This window comes from Phacochoerus africanus, chromosome 3, assembly GCF_016906955.1.
Source record: "Phacochoerus africanus isolate WHEZ1 chromosome 3, ROS_Pafr_v1, whole genome shotgun sequence".
Lineage (NCBI taxonomy): Eukaryota > Metazoa > Chordata > Mammalia > Artiodactyla > Suidae > Phacochoerus > Phacochoerus africanus.
Window position 1 is genome coordinate 90983788 of NC_062546.1, and position 15275 is coordinate 90999062.

The following is a 15275-nucleotide window of genomic DNA, read 5'->3' on the forward strand; positions in this document are numbered from 1 at the left end:
CCCTCTTTTAATTAAACTAACATTTGCTTTGGAGGGGTTGAATGACCTGAAGAGTAGCTAGCTTAGTTTTATACTTCTCATCCTTCTTCTGCTTCCACCATCAATTTCTCCTTCATAGTGATAAGCTTCATAGTAAAAGTGTATTTTTAATATTTTTATTGATGTATAGTAAATTTACAATGTTGTTTTAGTTCCAAGTGTACAGCAAAGTTTTATATACATACATATTTATATATATCCTTTTTACAGATTCTTTCCCGTTGCAGGTTATTATAAGATACTGAGTATAGTTCCCTGTGCTATACAGTAGGTCATTTATAAATAGTAGTGTGTAACTGTTAATCCCAACCTTCTAATTTATCTCCCTTCCCCCACCTCTAGTAAATAGTGCTGCAATGAACATTGAGGTACATGGTAAAATTGTTGATAACACTAATAATACCACCAGTTGGGCAGTTATTATAGCTGAGCACAAAGCTAGAAATATTAAATGCATCATCTCATTTGATACACACAGAAACCCTCTTCAACAATCACCATTATTCTGACTCTATAGAGAGGGGAAACTGAGGCTTCAAGGTGTAGATAACTTGCTCAAAAGTCACATTGTTACTACATAACATCACAATTTCAAAATACATCTGACTCCAAAACCTGTGCTCATTGCTACTATGCTTCTTGATTTTTGTCCTGATAACTAGAGATCATTAGATATGAGCAAGATTAAATAAACAACAAAATAGAGCCAAAAGGATGTACAGTCTGTCCAAACTTAACTGGAATTTTTAATTAGATTGCTTAGTTATAGAGCCAAAAGGATGTACAGTCTGTCCACACTTAACTGGAAATTTTAATTAGAATGCTTAGGTGTAACTATCATAGTGCCTTTTAAAAAATTTATCAAGTTTCTCAAAAACTGTCAAATCTGGTCTGTTTATGTTGATATTTATAAAACACTATTTTATAAATATGACTATTTATGCATGTGACTATTTTTATAAACTCTCAATGCTTTTACCTTAGAAATTAGTTATAATATTTGGGAACGTTAACTGTGGTCAAGGCTCTTAGTTGTATTCTTTGTCAGGCTTGAAAGAAATAAGGTGAAGTTTATGCAGATGCTCACATTAAGGGAAATATCTAAGTCAGTTCTCCATTTTGCAAGTGGAGAGTTGAGGAGCAGTTGCCACTCCATTCATCTTCTATTTTATTGGCCTTTTTGATACTTTAATAAAATTGGCATTTGATTATTCAGAAGGAAGTCTTCCATCATTCAATTTTTTCATGTGATGGCAGACGCTGACATTGAATATAACTAGAGAGGTAGCACCAGTGAGACAAGCTCAGATTCTTACATTTCCAAGAGAGGCAATTGTCTAATTTTGAACTTTTCTTAAGCCATGCCACATAAACTTATAGTTAATGGAATGTGTAGTCTTTGGATGCAGAAGATCACAACAAATAACATTAAATGACTATGGAGGAAATCTGGCTTGCTAACAGGGCTCTTCCTGTCAGACTCTACATGGTTTCTCAGAAGGATCAGCTGTGTTTTAAAATGAATTTCTCAATGTCACCAGTGATGTCTTTAGCCACAGTTAGCAAGCTAACATCAGATCTTCCTTACATGTCTTCTGTGTTTCAGGATCTGTGTTAATGACACACACAAATTTTATTGCCTGGGTAACCATGAAATTCTAAGGCTATCATTGTGATTAACAGATGAGAAACCTGATGTTCTAAGAGAGTAAATATTCACTGTCCCATGGTCACATAGTACAGTTCTCACTCCTTCTGTCAAGTTGCATTATCTGTAATATAACTGAAAAATAGCATCATCAAATTGATGTTATTTTATTCAACAATGTGAAAAAGCAATGTTGGTCGAGTATTGCACGTCTTAGGAATTATACTAGCAATTATATATGTGCATAACCCCATTTACTCTTAGTAGCATATCAGTGAGGTAAATATCATGACTATAATTTTATAGATGCAGAAAAGCAGATGAAGAAAGATTAAACTGCTGGAAACAACTAGCTAACTTGTAAATGTCAGCAGGAGATTTGAACCAAGTGTTGCCTGTCTCCAAAGCTTGTGTTCACTCTTCTAACTTCTCAAGGGAAATCACTTTATAAATGGCTTTACTGTCTTAACAAAATGTCCTTTATTGTCTTTAAACACTAATGTCCCACTAAATGCATCTCTAATCCACAATAGCAGAATTTCTCCAACATTAAGGTGCCATTACTTTCCTTGTCACAGAAGTTACTCTAAAGAACGATGCTCAGAGCATCTGGGCTCCCTCACTTCTGCAGTTTCAAAGTAAGAATAATGTTTAACAGTTCATCAAGTCAAGGATATTCCAGGTAGAGTAATTCCTTCATATCTTCAATACATTGGGTTTCAAACATCTCTCAGTTCTTCAAGGAATGTCAGCTACTGTTTATGCTGATATTTATAAAACTGGGTATAGTTTCCAGGTAAAGGGAATGAGACGATTTCTATCCTAAGTCCTGAGATTTGCATAAGTAGTATTCTTTCTGAAAAATTAAACACATATACACACACACACACATGCACACGCACATGCACACGCACACACACACACACACACAAAGTCTCCTAGGACTAAACCAGGGGATGCAGGAAGGATGGAACTCTGCAAATGAAAGATCTGTGTTGACAAATTCTTTCAGATCTGGACATCAGGGCAGGGGGATGTCAATGCATCCTGTTACAGCATTTATTTTCCTTACCTGGATCTCTGCCTTTGGCTGTGAGGTACCCCATACCTATTTCCTGAGCAGTAATTCAATGTCAGACACTGAGATGTATGTTGGGAAGTAAACAAATGAGATGAAGTCCTGTCCTAAAGCCTGCTACATATTCATGCATATATGGGAGGACTTTCCAAGGCTCCTCACAAAGTCCAGTCACAGTCCTGGTCCTCAAGGAACAGGTAAAATTTCTCAGAAGAAAAGTAGATCATTAAATATATGAAGGCCAAGGGCTTCTACTCACAAACATCTTATTCCTTGAAACTCATCCTTCCCAGGGTTATCTCCTGGGCATCTCAGCTCTTAAATTTCTAACTGAAAAAGGTAATAAAAGACACTGTTTCATGGCATGAATGTGAATTCCAGCTCTGATGCTAATAAGCTGTGTCATCATATACTCTCCAAAGCATGAGGTTTTCGTCCAAATAACATACAGTTATTACCTACCTCCCAAGATTATTGAGGAGACACATAAATGAAGTATGTATTAAAGTCCATGCAAAAGCAATGTTTATTAATTGGTATATTCTGTGTTAAAAACAGAGAAAAACAAACAAAAATTAACAGAACTTTTAAAAGAGTGAGAGGGTAGTCTGGGGAACATTTCAGTACCTCTCCAAGTCTGAGATTCTATGATTAAGGGAAGTCAGTCTTTTCTGGGGATTTGCATTTCTTGGTGTCAAATCTAGATATATTCAGTAAGAGATAATTTTTAACCTTTTCTGTTTGACCCAAAATAAATGTCCTTGTTATATTCATCCATTTATCTTAGTTCAAAATATGAATTAATAAAAACAGCTTTTTTTTTTTGCGTGTGTGTGTTTTTAGGGTCTCACCCATGGCATATGGAAGTTCCCAGTCTATGGCCAGGCTAGGGGTCAAATCAGAGCTGCAGCTGTCAGCCTACACCACAGACACAACAATGAGATCTGAGCCACATCTGCAATCTACACTGCAGTTCACAGGCAACACCAGATCCTCAACCCACTGAGAGAGGCCAAGGATCAAATCTATGGCTACATGCATACCTAGTCAGGTTCATTACCACTGAGCCACAATGGGAACTCCCAAACAGCTAATTCTTTATTTTATCAAATAGCTATTGAAATATCTAAAATCAGTTTCATATTGAGTTACTTATATTCTCCATTTTAGGAAATCTTACTTGATGCATGTTTAGTATAAGAAAACTTCTTTCCAACTCCTAAATTCTTGAATAGAATTTTATTTATTTATTTATTTTTATTTTATTTTATTTTCCCACTGTACAGCAAGGGGATCAAGTTATTCTTACATGTATTCATTTTTTCCCCCACCCTTGTTCTGCTGCAACATGAGTATCTAGACAAAGTTCTCAATGCTACTCAGCAGGACCTCCTTGTAAATCTATTCCAACTTCTATCTGATAAGCCCAAACTCCCAATCCCTCCCACTCCCTCCCCCTCCCATCAGGCAGCCACAAGTCTCTTCTCCAAGTCCATGATTTTCTTTTCTGAGGAGATGTTCATTTGTGCTGGATATTACATTCCAGTTATAAGTGATATCATATGGTATTTGTCTTTGTCTTTCTGGCTCATTTCATCAGTATGAGAGTCTCTAGTTCCATTCATGTTGCTGCAAATGGCATTATGTCATTCTTTTTCATGGCTAAGTAGTATTCCATTGTGTATATATACCATGTCTTCCGAATCCAATCATCTGTCGATGGACATTTGGGTTGTTTCCATGTCCTGGCTATTGTGAATAGTGCTGCAATGAACATGCGGGTGCACGTGTCTCTTTTAAGTAGAGTTTTGTCTGGCTAGATGCCCAAGAGTGGGATTGCAGGGTCATATGGAAGTTTTATGGATAGATTTCTAAGGTATCTCCAAACTGTTCTCCACAGTGGTTGTACCAGTTTACATTCCCACCAGCAGTGCAGGAGGGTTCCCTTTTCTCCACAGCCCCTCCAGCACCTGTCATTTGTGGACTTATTAATGATGGCCATTCTGACTGGTGTGAGGTGGTATCTCATGGTAGTTTTGATTTGCATTTCTCCTATAATCAGCGATGTTGAGCATTTTTTCATGTGTTTGCTGGCCATCTGTATATCTTCCTTGGAGAAATGTCTATTTAGGTCTTTTGCCCATTTTTCCATTGGGTGATTGGCTTTTTTACTGCTGGGTTGTATAAGTTGCTTGTATATTCTAGAGATTAAGCCCTTGTCCATTGCATCATTTGGATCTATTTTCTCCCATTCTGTGAGCTATATTTTTGTTTTCTTTTTGTTTTCCTTTGCTGTGCAAAAGCTTGTCAGTTTGATTAGTGCAATCCCTATCAATTTACCCATGACATTTTTCACAGAACTAGAACAAACAATCCAAAAATTTATATGGAACAGCAAAAGACCCAGAATCGCTAAAGTAATCCTGAGAAACAAAAACCAAGCAGGAGGCCTAACTTTCCCAGACTTCAAAAAATATTAAAAAGCAACAGTCACCAAAACAGTATGATACTGGTATCTAAACAGACAGACAGACCAATGGAACAGAATAGAGAACCCGGAAATAAACCCTGACACCTATGGTCAATTACTCTTTGACAAGGGAGGCAAGAACATCAAATGGGAAAAAGAAAGTCTCTTCTGCAAGCATTGCTGGGAAACCTGGACAGCTGCATGCAAAGCATTGAATAAAATTTTATATTCATAAATAAAACTCATTCATTTTATCTTTGTGGTGTTCACGTTTTCTTAGGGATAAAATAGTTTTTCCGTATTGAATATAAATCTAAATGTAATTAATATTTTTGTCTATGCCTGCAGCATTCAGAATTTCCAAGCCAGGGAACAGGGCTTCTGGTGAAGGAGGGGGAGTAGGTAGCTCCATGCAGGGGATAGTGCAGTGAGCCTCTGAAGATGAGAAAGCTAAAGATGGGCTGGGGACAGGTGAGATGAAGGGATTCTTAAAGGAAATTTAGCTCACTGGAGAGTTTCACCAAAGGCTAGTTCTGCTCATAAGGAGCTTGAAAATGGGCATGTCATTGGCATCTATGAATCATGAGACAGACTTTGAAGCCATTTCCATATTGAAAAAGACTTGAGAAGTCACTGTCCAATAATAAGCTCCACATTTAATTGACAGTGTGGACCATCAGGATATCTACTCAGAAAGCATGTTCCCCAGTTCCACCTTGGACCTTCCCGGACTAGGCACAAGAATATTTATGCATCAAAATGATTACCTTAAGCTGAATGTATTAAAAGGGTAAAGGGAAGCTCTTAGACTCCCCAGGAAAGCTGGAGAGCCAAGCTCAGGAAGTATGGAGGATGGAGAGGGGAAAGGGACTCAAGACCACTGGGACCTCTCGGTCCCCCTGGAAGCCAGCCTGGGAGGTTTTGTTCCTGATGTTCCTGGGGTGCTGCAGGCACCGTGCTGGTGGCAGTGACAGCCACTGAGTGCTCCTCTCCCTACTTCCTCTTGCTGCTGACTCCAGATTCAAGACCCAGATGGCTGCATCTGGTCTGTGGCTGAGACTAGGTCCTATGTCCAGTCCCTACCGGTGAGGGAATCTTGGAAAGGTGATTATACGTCCTTTGATTTTGTAGAAAGAGTAGGCTCCTACAACAGAATTATATGCTAGGGGGCTGAGAGACAAGATGAGTAAATTATCGCATATAAGAAATCTGAATGTAAGATCTAGGGCTTGTTGGTTTGGGTTTTGTTTTATTTTTCCCAGGCAAGATGCAAGAGAGCAAAGAAACTGAGGACCTAAAAGAGAGAACTGTGCCTGAGAAGGTGACCTTGGTGCAGAGGTCCAAAGGAGGTGAGGGAGTGTGTTGCACCTGGTGAGGGAAATGTGCTCCGGGCAAAGGGAACAGTACCTGCAAAGTGCTGGTGCAAATGTGTGCCTGGCTCCTTTGGGGAACAGCCAGATGGGCTGTGTGCTGTGAGAAGAGCAGGTTAGTGAGACACCCAGGAGGTAGGAAGGAGGGGATGGTGCACTTCACCTGGGTCTTGCAGGCCATCTGACCTTGTCTTTTACAGGGAGTGAGATGGGAACCATGGAAGGGTTGGGAGAAAGCGTAGACCTGATGTTCAAACCTGGTACAATAATCATCTCTATTTTATTGTTCTGTCATCCACAACCTTTTTGGCTTTTGCAAGGACACATCCAAAATATTCTTCTCTTTTCTGAAGAGCGAAAAATACATCCAGCGATTATACATATTCCAGAGAACATACATACAACAGTATATGGAGCAATATCCAATTCTTTTCCAAGACTATAGAGTCAAAAGTGGTTGAGCTAGGATTTCATCATATTTCATTAGGGCTGCAAAGTCTATTTCTACTACAGAACACTAGTAATTTTAAAAAGCATCTACACAGAGCAGCATTGTTCCTGTGCCATAGGATACTTTACTTTATTTACTTTGAAAAATTTGGTTTTATTTTCTGAATCAAAAGGAAGTGTATTCAAGTAAAATTTTAAGTATTTAACTTTCCCTTAATCTCTCAAAATACTTTCTAGATATTTTTAACAGTGCTCAGAACTGTTTACAGATTGATATCCAATTCTACATTTTAGAAAAAGCTTTAAAGGTAGGACCTATTTCAATGAAACTCTTCTCCAAGGTCAAAGCATTGGCAATTCTAATTTTAAAAGAAAAGAATTTTCATCATTATTGGAAAATTAAGTTACAGTGATTTTCAAGAGCTATAAATCAGATCTATTTTAAAACAGAAAAAAAATTCTGAAGGACTCATACTCCAATTAAACACAATATTTCTCAGAGTTTTCCATTGTGGCTCAGTGAGTTAAGCACCTGGTGTTGCTATGGCTGTGGTGTAGGCCAGCAGTTGTAGCTCCAATTCAGCTCCTAGACTGGGAACTTCCATATGTCACAGCTGTGGCCCTATAAAACAAAACAAAACAAAACAAACATAATATTTCTCCACTCCACACTCCAAATAACTAAATGCATTATTTCACCTTGGAATAGAAAAATAGTTCCTGTATTATAGGGTATATATGAGCTTGTTTCAAAGAGCACTGTGTGTGTGTGTGTGTGTGTGTGTGTGTGTGTGTGTGCACGCGCACACGCACGTGTTGAGCATCCGTGTGATTTGGCCACTGCTAATGTTGCCCCTCAAATTATGCTCAGTTCTGGGCTACATGGCTTTCATGCAGTCCTGAGTCTTCACCTTCATAGAAGGAAGGGAATTTTTTTATGTAGTTTTTGCACACACAGAGTAAACTAGGTTTGAAAGCCTTTGACCTTATTTTTTTTTTTTAGGTGCTAGATTACATTGTTTTAACTGTATTTTTTAAATTATTTATTATTATTTTTTTCCCACTGTACAGCAAGGGGGTCAGGTTATCCTTACATGTATACATTACAATTACATTTTTCCCCCAGCCTTTCTTCTGTTGCAACATGAGTATCTAGACAAAGTTCTCAATGCTACTCAGCAGGATCTCCTTGTAAATCTATTCCAAGTTGTGTCTGATAAGCCCAAGCTCCCGATCCCTCCCACTCCCTCCCCCTCGCATCAGGCAGCCACAAGTCTTCTCCAAGTCCATGATTTTCTTTTCTGAGGAGATGTTCATTTGTGCTGGATATTACATTCCAGTTATAAGTGATATCACATGGTATTTGTCTTTGTCTTTCTGGCTCATTTCACTCAGTATGAGATTCTCTAGCTCCATCCATGTTGCTGCAAATGGCATTATGCCATTATTTTTTATGGCTGAGTAGTATTCCATTGTGTATATATACCACCTCTTCTGAATCCAATCCTCTGTCGATGGACATTTGGGTTGTTTCCATGTCCTGGCTATTGTGAATAGTGCTGCAATGAACATGCGGGTGCACGTGTCTCTTTTAAGGAGAGTTTTGTCCGGATAGATGCCCAAGAGTGGGATTGCGGGGTCATATGGAAGTTCTATGGATAGATTTCTAAGGTATCTCCAAACTGTTCTCCATCATGGCTGTACCAGTTTACATTCCCACCAGCAGTGCAGGAGGGTTCCCTTTTCTCCACAGCCCCTCCAGCACTTGTTATTTGTGGATTTATTAATGATGGCCATTCTGACTGGTGTGAGGTGATATCTCATGGTAGTTTTGATTTGCATTTCTCTTATAATCAGTGATGTTGAGCATTTTTTCATGTGTTTGTTGGCCATCTGTATATCTTCTTTGGAGAAATGTCTATTCAGGTCTTTTTCCCATTTTTCCATTGATTGATTGGCTTTTTTGCTGTTGGGTTGTATAAGTTGTTTATATATTCTAGAGATTAAGCCCTTGTCGGTTGCATCATTTGAAACTATTTTCTCCCATTCTGTAAGTTGTCCTTTTGTTTTCTTTTGGGTTTCCTTTGCTGTGCAAAAGCCTTTCAGTTTGATGAGGTCCCATGGGTTTATTTTTGCTGTAATTTCGATTGCTTTGGGAGACTGACCTGAGAAAATATTCATGAGGTTGATGTCAGAGAGTGTTTTGCCTATGTTTTCTTCTAGGAGTTTGATGGTGTCCTGTCGTATATTTAAGTCTTTCAGCCATTTTGAGTTTATTTTTGTGCATGGTGTGAGGGTGTGTTCTAGTTTCATTGCTTTGCATGCAGCTGTCCAGGTTTCCCAGCAATGCTTGCCGAAGAGACTTTCTTTTTCCCATTTGATGTTCTTGCCTCCCTTGTCCAAGATGAATTGACCATAGGTGTCAGGGTTTATTTCCGGGTTCTCTATTCTGTTCCACTGGTCTGTCTGTCTGTTTTGATACCAGTACCACACTGTTTTGATGACTGTGGCTTTGTAGTATTTCTTGAAGTCTGGGAGAGTGATGCCTCCTGCTTGGTTTTTGTTTCTCAGGATTGCTTTGGCGATTCTGGGTCTTTTGTGGTTCCATATAAATGTTTGGATTGTTTGTTCTAGTTCTGTGAAAAATGTCCTGGGTAATTTGATAGGGATTGCATTGAATCTGTAGATTGCTTTGGGTAGTATGGCCATTTTTACAATATTGATTTTCCCAATCCAGGAACATGGAATATCTTTCCATTTCTTTACATCATCTTTGATTTCTTTGATTAAAGTTTTATAGTTCTCGGCATATAGGTCCTTTACCTCCTTGGTCAGGTGTATTCTGAGGTATTTGATTTTGTGAGGTGCAATTTTAAAAGTTATCGTATTTTTGTATTTTTTTTCTAATATTTCATTGCTGGTGTACAGAAATGCACCAGACTTCTGAATGTTAATCTTATATCCTGCTACTTTGCTGAATTTATGAATCAGTTCAAGTAGTTTTGGGGTTGAGTCCTTAGGGTTTTGTATGTATAGTATCATGTCATCTGCATACAGTGACAGTTTGATCTCTTCTCTTCCTATATGGATGCCTTTTATTTCCTTGGTTTGTCTAATTGCTGTGGCTAGGACTTCCAAAACGATGTTGAAGAGCAGTGGTGAGAGTGGGCATCCCTGTCTTGTTCCAGATTTGAGTGAGAAGGCTTTCAGTTTTTCCCCATTGAGGATTATATTTGCTGTGGGTTTCTCATAAATGACTTTGATTATATTCAGGAATGTTCCCCCTATACACACTTTGGTGAGGGTCTTGATCATGAATGGATGTTGGACTTTGTCAAATGCTTTTTCTGCATCTATTGAGATGATCATATGATGTTTGACTTTTCTTTTGTTAACGTGGTGTATGATGCTGATTGATTTGCATATGTTGAACCATCCTTGTGAACCTGGGATGAACCCGACCTGGTCATGGTGTATAATTTTTTCGATATGTTGTTGGATTTGGTTGGCTAAGATTTTGTTGAGAATTTTTGCATCTATATTCATCAATGATATTGGGCGATAGTTTTCTTTTTTGGTGGTATCTCTGTCTTGTTTTGGAATGAGGGTGATGGTGGCATCATAGAATGTCTTTGGGAGTATTCCTTCTTCTTTAACCTTTTGAAAGAGTTTAAGGAGGATGGGCACCAGTTCCTCTTTATCTGTGTGATAAAATTCACCTGTGAAGGCATCTGGTCCTGGACTTTTATTTGTAGGGAATGTTTATATGACCTCTTCAATTTCATTTCTAGTGATCGGTTTGTTCAGTTGGTCTGTTTCTACTTGATTCAGTTTTGGCAGGCTGTAAGATTCTAGAAAATTGTCCATTTCTTCCAGACTGTCAAACTTGTTGCTGTATAGTTGTTCATAGTATTCTCTTATGGTTTTTTGTATTTCTGCTGTATCCATTGTGATTTCTCCTTTTTCATTTATAATTTTGGTTATTTGGGTTCTTTCTCTCCTCTTTTTAGTGAGTCTGGCCAGGGGTTTGTCCATTTTGTTCACCTTTTCAAAGAACCAGCTCTTGGTTTTATTAATTTTCTCTATTGTTTTTTGAGTCTCTATTTTATTGATTTCTTCTTTGATCTTTATAATTTCTTCAATTCTGCTGACTTTAGGACTTTTTTGTTCTTCTTTTTCTAATTCATTTAGGTGGAGGGTTAAGTTGTCCAGTTGGGATCTTTCTTCTTTTTTGAGAAAGGCCTGTGTTGCTATAAATTTCCCTCTGAGCACTGCTTTCGCAGCATCCCATAGATTTTGAGCGGTTGTGTCTTCATTATCATTTGTTTCAAGGTAGTTTTTAATTTCCTTCTTGATTTCCTCATTGACCCATTGGTTTTTTATTAGCATGTTGTTTAGTCTCCATGCAGTAGGTTTTTTCTCTTTCCTTTTCCCATGGTTGATTTCTAATTTCATGGCATTGTGGTCAGAGAAGATACTTGAGATAATTTCTATGCTCCTAAATGTATTGAGATTAGCTTTGTGTCCCAATATGTGGCCTTTGACCTTATTTATATTCTTATTTACTTTTATATAAGTAAATATATATATACTATCTTAAACGTACTGATCACCACAATGTAAAGTGTTAATGAACAGTCTTGTCTTTAGGAATAATACTATAAAGAAGGGACTGGAGATGGTAAGAGATAAATTTGTGACATGCATGCCGAAAGGAAAAAAATGAAAGACTTTGAAGGGAAAAAAAAAAATTAGACCATGCCTACAAAATTATAAAGGAGGAAATTTCCTCAAATGACTTCTCAGCATCTCAGGTTTTACAGCCCAGCCTCTGCACTACCATTCTCCCACACCATGAATTGATTTTGTGTTATTTCCTTTTCTTCTCTCCTGATCAAGATCAAAGAGTAGGTTCCTAACAGGTCAGTGTCCCCTCCCTTATGGTATTCGAAGGTGTGTCACGCTTTGACTTCATCCTTATCATTGTGATTCTATGAGCCGGTCTCCTATCCAGGATGATTTTATCTTGTAATGCAGAAAATTGACTGACTGGCTTTCATAGACTATCCACCACCATCAATGTCCATGAAGGAAAGACAAAGTACAAAGTCTTCAAAAAAATCAGTCCAAAGAATTACCTGAGGTGCTTAAGTCCTGACTAAGAGTCATGATGCTAGAGTCATAATGAGGGGGTAATGTGACTTTTTACCAAAAGCTTCAGGTACTTCTAATTTCAGACACATTAAAGTACTCTGTGATCGAGAGAAGCTCTTATAGAGCAAAGCTTGCATAATTTTTGCTTTTCATTTTGAGGGCTAGATGACAAAATTGAAGTATGTCCTTGGAATCGAGGCAAGAGAGTTATCATATTTTCACTAAGGGATCTGGAAAAAATGTGTAGCAGTAAGTCATGTCCAGTCTTCAAGAAACACATCATGTTCAAGAAACACATATTATCCAAATAATACTCCAGCAGAATATTTGTTGTCCTTAAAAAGAAGGATGGAATAAGACTGTACATATCTCCTTTGTACATATACCAGGATTTCTCTTAAAAGTGAAATTGATAGGGCAAGGATTTTTTTGTATTCAGAGGTGTTAGATATCATGAAATTGGTTGTCCAAAATGTCAGAAACACATTTAACAACAGTGGGATATGTGAGCTTTCATTGTTCTGCAACTTTACCAACACACAATATAGTCAAACTTAATTTTATAATTATGAAAAATGTCAAAAAGTGTCTCATGATTTTTTTAATTTATCGTTATGATTTTGACTTACATTTTCCTGCTGAGATAGATCACTTTTCATTGATTATGATCATTTAGATTTCCTTTTTGTGTACAAATTATTTATAATCATTGGTTTCTGTATTTTCCTATTTATTTATAGGATTTTAAAATATGTTTGATTCAAATTTATCATATACATTGTTTTTATGTATTATGTTATAAAATGTAATTTTTATTATATATGCATACCTATATATATATCTATCTTTCTATCTATCCATATATATGTGCGTATGTATATGTATGTGTATATATATATATATGTGTGTCTTTTTTCCACAGTGAGTGGGAAGATTTTAGAATACAAGAACTCTCATTCATTACTGGTAGGAACATTTCCTTTTTCAGTCAATGCCTTATCTTTAGATATTTGATGCTGTGGTTTGTATCAAAGATGTTTTAAAATTGAAAACCATCTAGTTCTTGAATCCTATTTCCTTTTAGATGTATGCTTTTCCTGTCTTTCCTAAGATATACTTCAATATGCCTACAATATAGATATTTAATGTTTGACATTTTATTCAAAGGTTAATACTGATTATTTCATATGAAAATACTTAATTTACGGGAAGTTGATTGTTCATTATAGTATACAGCAGAAGCTTTAAGTCATGTTTTTACATATCTACAACCAACCTTCCATATGCCCTTTATTGAATAGTTGTTTCTTTCTAAAACTACTTGATATACACTGGCATCTCAATAACACATTGAGTCCCCATATGTTGGTGTGTATGGCTCTCAGCACTCTATTCTGATACTGTGTTTTAATTCTCTCCAGTCACTGCTGAATACAGCATATCGTCTTAAGAACTATGGCTTCTAAAGGAGTCCTAAGTCAGTTGTTTCAATTGTCACGTGTTAATTATATAAAATTACGTTTCTATATCCTAGCTGATGTCTTTGTCTACTTGTTCTATAAGTTACTGAAAGAAGATGATTGAACTTTGAAACTATAACTGTAGATTTGTCTCTCTCTCTCTTTTTTTTTTTAAAAGGGCCACACCTTTGGCATGTGGAGGTTCCCAGGCTAGAGATGGAATCAGAGCTGTAGCCGCTGGCCTATGCCACAGCCACAGTAACTCCAGATCTGAGCCACATCTGTGACCTACACCACAGCTCAGAGCAATGCTGGATCCTTAGCCCACTGAGCGAGGCCAGGGATTGAGCCTGCATCCTCATAGATGCTAGTCAGATCCATTTCTGTTGAAACACAACAGGATCTCCTGTCTCTCTTTCTCATTGTATCAGTTTTAACTAATACATTTTGAAGCTCTGTGCTATATACATACACATTTATGTTGGATGTCTTCATTAAATAAAGCCTTTATTATGCAAAAATAAAAATAAAACAGTAAAGATGTTCTAATACTGCATTGAATAAGACTTTATTCTCTTTCTTCCCTTCCCAAACTGTCTTGACAAGTATTGACCCTCTGAACATCCATGTGAATTTTAGGATCACAATATCGAGTACTGTGAGTAAATTTTGTTGAGACTTGGATTAAAGTTGTATTAAAAGGCATCTGGAGAAAAATTACAGTTTACAATTTCCTCTCTTCTGGTTCATAGTTAAGCCACATTATGCATATCCTTAGTATTTTTGTATGACTTTGAAAAAAATTGCAATATGCTCCATATTGATCTTGGCTAATATTATACTAACTTCATTTCTGTGCATTCTGTAGATGGAGTAACAACAAAATTTAGGTGATTTTTTTTTTCATTCATTTACCTGAGCTGGTAAATTTGGGGGACTGCTAGAATGCTATAGCAGATGAAATGATGCAGTTCTGAGTGTATAGTGGGTCTGTCTCAAGTGAATCTAGTTGTCATAAGACAGAGTTTGATGACATTATTTTATAATGTTTAATGTATTGGAATTCATAACTTCATTCTTATTTACTTCATTTTTATATGCTCACCACTACTATCCTCCCAAAGTCTAAAGCTTCGTTGGATTGTTCTTGAATACACTGGGAAATCTTGGGCATTCCTACTGCCTGCCTGCAAGAGTCAGTCCAGCCTCAGCTGTCTGCTGTCTCATCCTGTGACACAGCTTTATTCATATGATGCTCTTTATAATGCTGACTTGGAACCTGGCTTTGCCTTCTTTTCTGAGATGAGAAACCCATTTCTAGATTCAATATCTTCTATTTTTTTTACTCCCTATTTTTATGAAACCCACCTCACAGTAATTCCTGAAAAAATTCCACTAAGTGTAAATTTTTGAAATCTTGTAGTCTCAAAATGCCTCCACATTTTACTGAAAGTTTGATTGGTATTGATTCTACACTTGTTTTCTTCAAATGATTGAATCATTGTCCATTGTCTTCTAGCTTCTAGTAGTATTGAAGTCATTTCCACCCTGATACACATGATTTGCAATGGTATTTTTTTCTATAAGTTTTTGGCATTTCATCCTT